Source organism: Pleurodeles waltl, chromosome 12 (assembly GCF_031143425.1).
Source record: "Pleurodeles waltl isolate 20211129_DDA chromosome 12, aPleWal1.hap1.20221129, whole genome shotgun sequence".
NCBI classification, from domain to species: Eukaryota; Metazoa; Chordata; class Amphibia; order Caudata; family Salamandridae; genus Pleurodeles; species Pleurodeles waltl.
The window spans coordinates 455,230,266-455,237,475 of record NC_090451.1 but is presented as its reverse complement, the minus strand read 5'-3'; positions in this window follow the sequence as shown (position 1 = coordinate 455,237,475).

Sequence of the window (7,210 nt, the reverse complement as noted above, 5' to 3'; positions counted from 1 at the left end):
CACTCACAGACCAACATAGCACTCACACACTGACTCGCACACCCTTTCACACACTCACACAACCACTCACATACCCACACGACCACTTACACATCCACTTACACACCCAAACAGCCACTCACACATACACAAGTTACCATTCTTGTGGGGATTATGGGCCTCATTACGACCTTGGTAGATGGGATACTCCATCACAAACATTACAGATATCCCTTCCGGCATATTACAAGTTCCATTATATCCTAGAGCTTGTGACAGGATATCTCATCTGCCAAGGTCATAATCAGGCCCTATGTGTGGATACCTGCCTTGCAGGACTAACCTTTTCGAATGCTTTCAAAATACACTAACAGCATAAACATATTAAGAAAAAAATAATGATTCTGGTTCCTGCTTCCAAATTGCCTATTTATTGTTATTTAATCGTGCACATAGAGCTATCCTTGTGGGGACTTAAAATGTGGTACCACTCTTGTGACAACCTATTCCATAATCATATTTTGTGACTGAATACAGTCTAAGGCACATGTGTATATGTTTATTTTATAAGTCTTACAGAGAAATAACATAATAATATATTATTTTGATTTGTGATACCAATTCCAAGGGTAAACAAATATAGATTACACCAATAATGTGTCAGAAATATCACATATCATGCTTATAGAAAGCCTCTACTATCTGTATTCAATCCATTCCTTAGTGTTAAAAATAAGAGTGAAACACAGAATTTGATTTGTTGCTAACATTTTTGTCAAAGTAGCTTCTACAACTTATCTCTTAAGAAATGGCATGCAATGTTAATGTCTGCATATGAATAGTGTGTGATGATGTCCGTAGACATGATGTGCAATTGCTGTGTATGGAAGTTTATGATGATTCCCACAGAGATAGTATGTGGCCACGGTAGCACCATAGTCTCTACAGAGATGGTGTCTACAGCTGTGAATGAAGTACATGCAGAGGAAGAATGTAAAGATAATGATATTTAAGTCTGAAAAAATATATTGTGTGATCTATTCTTCACACAGGTAGAGTGTGAAGGTAAGGTTGTTCAAGTCCAAACAGAGATTGTATGTGAGTTTAGGAATGCTCATGTAACCACATAATTGGAGTGTGAAGATAATCATGTTCAACTCGCCACAAATATAATGACGTTCAAAGCCCCACTGAGATTGGGGATTATTTGTGACCCTCATTCACTGCCGATGCATCACTTTTTGTGTTGCACCGGTGGCGCATTAGGCAGGCCCAGATCTACAAGGCCACATAAAGCACAAATCGCTGCATTGCCTTACACTTCTTCAGGGAGGCGTTTCATGGGTGTTGCAGTGAGTTTTCACATGCAACACCCATGGGTTTTGAAGCATTCCCAGATTTACAAGAATCTGTAAACCTGGGAATGCGTCATAATCTTACACCTCCCCAGGGAAGGCGCCAGGAGGTGAAATATCTTTATTTCTCCTCATTTAATTCTCTTTCTATGTGTGCTGCATTCTGGACTGCTGGCCACACAAACTTTAATAAAGCTCCAGGAGCAACAGATTGTCCACATGAAGCCAATGGCCAGTCCATAGCAAAAAGGCAGATGGGCCCAAACGGCCTGAACTTAACTCCCACATGTGCACATGGTACTCCACCATAAAGGGGCATCATTGGGGCAGCCAGGCTCCTCAGGGAACAGCAGCAGGGGGCGGTGGGGGTGGGGACTTACATATAGGGGGGCTTGGGCTTACGTTTGGGAGGTGGAGGGGGTTTGGGTTTAGCCTTGGAAGGTGGGGGAGTGGACAGGGCAAGGAGGTGGGCCCGTTTAGGGATGAGATGGGGTGGGCCAGTGGGTTCAAAAACGTCTACAAGGGATAGGAAAAGTTTCTTAGGGGCAGTCGGGGTGGACCTGGAGGAAGGTGTGAGAGTGGAGGTAGAGGGAGTGGTCGTAACAGGTGTAGGTTTGTGTGACATGGAAGCAGGTGATTGTGCAGTATGCTGAGGTGTGGTGGCTGTATGTTGGGTGGGTGTCTGAGAAAGTTTGAGTGTCTTGGGAGGAGGGGGGGTGGACACAGTGGGACAAGACAGCCAGTGTAAATGTATGTTGTCTGGGTGTTTGCAAGTTTGCTGAGTGTGCTGCAAGTGGTAGTCAGAGTCGTTGTGGTGAATGCAGGTGTGGTGTCTGGGGTGCATGACTGTATGCCTGATGTTGTGGTGACTGCAAGAATGGGGCCAGAAACAGTGAATGCAGGTGCAGTGCCTGTGAGTTTACATGTAGAGGTGACAGACAGTGAGGTAGAAGAGCTGGACACAGAGGGGGAAGTGGATCTTGTTGTGTGTGCCTTTGTATGTTGGCAGTGTGTATGCCTGTGGTGGTAAGTGTGGTGCTTGTGTTTCTGTGTGTGCATCTTGTGTGTTGAGGTGTGAGCATGGCTGTCTGAACGTGTGCTTGGGATGGGTGAAGGGAATGGGGTGCTGGAAGGGGTAACAATGGTTGGAGGGGGGACGGAAAGACCAGGGACACTGGCTGCCGTCAAAGAGGAGGCCAAAGCCTGAAAAGATCTCCGTAGGCCAGACACGGCACCATGAATGCCATCCAGGTATGCATTGGTCTGCTGCATCTGGGATGCTAGCCCCAGCCCTTAAGAGATGGTCTTCAGGAGGTCAATAGCCTCCTCTGTGAGGGCAGCAGGGCTGACTGGGGCAGGGTATGAGGTGACTGGGGCAAAGGAGACGCCCACCCTTCTGGGTGAGCGGGCACGGGCAACTGGGTGGGGCGCAACTGGGAGGGCGGTGATGGTATGGGTATGGCGGAAGATGACAAAGAATGGGTGGGCCCACTAGGGTCCACCACCACCAGGGAGCTCCCATCGGAGGGGATATCAGAATCACTACCTCCAGTGGTAGTTGCCTCCCATGAAGTACTCCCCTCCAACCGACTCTGCCTCTTTGGAACCGTGGGCCACTGCATCCCCACTCGCCGGTGCCTCTGCTCCCTCGCCAGATGATGCTGATGTACACAGACAACACAAGAGTACAGAGGTGGGGAGACAAAACAGGAGAGAAATCTGTAAATAGCTGAATGGATGTACATTACTGGTTCACACATACTGCCACCCAGCAAATATACCAACATGCAGCACCTACAGCTATATTCATAGCTATGGCCCCGACTAGTGGCCACAACCCTGGTATATATCCATCTCCAACATTACAGAAGGACCTGAAGAACTGCAGACCTGCCCCTTATCATCTAACTGCCAATGGGGGCCATTATGCTAAATGACATCAGTCAGAGTCCCTGCCACTAGACGGCATACGTATCACAGCACCCTCAGACATCCATCAAGGAGGCATACAATTGTCTTGGTACTCACCCCCTTGTGTTTGCTGGGCAGCCTTCAAGCACCAATCCAAGTCTAGATATGCCACCACCAGAATACAGTGCATTAAGGGGGTCAGGGCCCAACGGGCACCCCTTCCTCGTTGGGAGGACTTCCCCAGCTGGGCGTCGCAGGTCTTCCTCGCCCAGCGCCGCAGGTCCTTCCACTGCTTCCTGCAGTGGGTGCCCTGCCGGTGAAGACCCCCAGGGTCCGCACCTCCCTGGCAATGGCGTGTCAGAGTCCTCTCTTCTGATGGGCATTGACCTGTAGTAGACACACAGGAAAGAAACACTGAGGTCAGAAAAAGCACATGTGATACCCCTGGCCATACATCCCCTATGGGACAGACACTTGAAACAGCATTGCAGCACCTAATTTAAGCAGATTGTCATGCATTGAATGGCTGTGCAGGTACAAATCATGCAAACATGTTTATAGGCATCCACCACCATAACATCCATGCACCCCAATCCGCCTCCTCACCTGCAACTCTGGTCGACCATTTAGCTTGGCATACAGAGGTAGGACCCCATACACCAGCTTGTCCAGCTCTTCCATGGTGAAGGCCGGGGCCCTTTCCCCTGTGACTCATGCCATTTCCAGGACCATAGTCAGGACACAGCAGCACACTCTGTGGAGTACTTGCATGCATGGAATCCGGGAGTCAAGTGAAGCTGGGGGTGACAAAATAGCGTACGCTGGTGGCGATCATGATAGGTCTATATTGCCCATTGACAACCATGTTAACCAATAAATGGGTGCAAGGCTGTGAACACCGCCTTACGCCATTACGACAACTGCTAGCGGTATGAGGTCACCTCCATTGCTACATATCTGGATGACAGGGGGCTTCCATTTTGCTAACTACTACACAGTTATTATTTGGTAATTGGCCCCATGCTGTGCCTATGGACCCCAGCCCCCAAACACATGGTCAAAAGAAAATTTACTCACCACAACAGTCCAGATGTATCAGTTAGGACATGTCACTACAGTTTAACATCCTACAATGCTTATGTGTCACTTACTTGACAGCAGTGTTATCTACACAGCATGTTGTGCAAATGAATTTGTGTACCTCACATGTGTTTTCCACTCCTCCTAGGTACAGACTCATGTGGCGAGGGAGGGCCCCATCAGTGTACAGACCACTTGTTGATTTGGAGACATGGTGGAAAAGCATTTCTCTTCCGGGACGAGGTGATCTCTGATGAAGTCAGCACGCGATTTGCGCACTGATGTCATCAGACGTCACTGAGGGATTGGGGGGTCTGGGGTGAAAGGGGAAGTGATTCCCCTTTCATCCCTGACGGAGGGGTGTGGGTGGGGGGCCCACAGGGGAGCACTAGCGCTTCCCCAGTGGTCCCGGTGCAGGACGAGCTGGTCTCGTCCCAGGCACACAGCAATCGTGTGCCTGGACGAGACCAGCTCGTCCCGGGCATGGGAGGGGTTAAAGTCTCTAAAGGATAGTGAGTGATGATAGTGATGTTCAGATCCCAACAAAGCTAGTGTGCAATTGTAGTGATGTTCATGTCCTCACAGATATAGGCCCTCATTACACCTCTGGCAGACGGCGCAAATAGGACGGTAAGACCGCATACAGGCCGGTGGTCATTACCGCCCCATTATGACATTGGCCGTTTGGCATATGCCAAACCGCCAATGTCCCGCACCGCCCACCATGGCGGTAATGACCGCCAGGCTGGAGACAACAGTCTCCAGCCCGGGGGCTGTCACTAGTCTGCCAGCTGTATCAGGACCCCGCATACTGCCATGGAGTTCATGGGGATTTCAACCGCCACGAAATCCATGGCGGTATGGACCATCAGGTAATTCCCTGCCACTGATTGGGGTCTCCCCCTCCCCTCCTCCTCCCCTGAGTCCTCCCCAACACCCACGACCCCCCTACCACCCCCAAAGGTATTAGGACCCCCTCCCAACCCCTGCCCCCCACCGCCATTGAAACCCCCACACATACCCCCCACACTCCCCTACACGCACGCTCATACCACTCACACACATGCACGTGCATATACATGCACACAGGCACACATACATACAAGTTACATTTTCACCACACACATTACACCTCCCTGCATGCATACACGCACTCACACAACCCCTCTACACACTCACACGCACACCCCCATGCACGCACCCAACACACAACACCCCCCCACCCCCTCCCCCAACGGACGATCACCTTACCTGTTCCGGTGATCCTCCAGGAGGGAACGGGATCCATGGGGATCTGCTCCCCGGCCAGCACACCGTCACCAGAACTCCGCCACGCCGAATATTGAGTCGTATTATGGTGGGTGGTGTTCTGACGATGTAGCAGTGACTGTGGAGCAGCCTCCACTTTACCGCCACCCGCCAGTATGGCTGCTGGCGGCTCTCCATCCAAAAAAGGGCGAAGGGCTGCCAGCAGTCATAATATGGTTGGCGGAAGACCGCCAACACTGGCGGTCTTCGGCCCGGCGGTGCTGCAGTGGTCTCTGGAGGAGAAGGGCGAGGTTGAAATGAGGGCCATAGTGTGTGATTATAGAAACGTTCATGTTTCCACAAATATAGGCGGTCATTACAACATTGGCGGTAAAAGCTGCTTACCGCCGTACAGAAGACCGCCAACACACCGCTGCGGCCGCGGAATTCCGCCACAGCTATTATGACCCACATTTCGGAATCTACCAAAATTCAGACACCCATACAAGTCTGCCACACCAAAGGTCAGTGATAAACTGGCGAAAACAAAACCTCCACCGTCACGCCAACAGAAATACGCCCACACTATCACAACCCACGAATCCAAGCGGCGGTCTTTCAACCATCCATTGCCGGTACACACCGCTGTGCTCAAAATACACACACATCTCCAAAACACAGCCACATTGGACAATTCGAAATACACACACCTGATACACATACACACACCACTCCATCACCCTCAATACAATATAAAACACACACCCACATCACCCACAAACCCTTACGACAAAAAATTCCAAAAGAAGGCCAGAGAGAGAGCACCAGCAAGAACAATAGCAGCCACAGGCACACAACACCATCACCCATAGAACTTCCATGTACCTCAAACAACACACCACTACATATCAGCACACATATCACCACACACTCCACCCCACACATCACCTACACCACCCCATGGCACAATAAAGACACCCCAGGTTCTCGGAGGAGGAGCTCAGGGTCATGGTGGAGGAAATCGTCCGGGTAGAGCCACAGCTATTCGGATCACAGGTGCAGCACACCTCCATAGCTAGGAAGATGGAGCTATGGCGAAGAATAGTGGACAGGGTCAACACAGTGGGACAGCACCCAAAAAATTGGGAGGACATCAGGAAGAGGTGGAACGACCTATGGGGGAAGGTGCATTCCGCGGTCTCAAGACACCACCTGGCGGTTCAGCGGACTGGCGGCGGACCCCCAACTCCTCCCCCACAACTAACAACATGGGAGGAGCAGGTCTTGGCGATTCTGCATCCTGAGGGCTTCGCAGGAGTAGGTGGAGGAATGGACTCTGGTAAGTCAAATCTTAACTATTACAACCCCCACCCTACCTGCATGCTATCACATATCCCCACCCTCACCCCAGCACCCCAACTCCTCACATATGTCCCAATATCACAAACCACCCATCCCAACACCAAGCCCTGCATGCAACAATAAAGCATGGACACCCTTCACTAAAGCAAGCCCACTGCACATACCCATACAACCCCCTAAACCATCCTCACACAAGGTCTCACACAGGAATGCAAGCACTGGGGTACACGGTCACCCTCCCATTGCACACCATGACACACACAGATGTAATAACC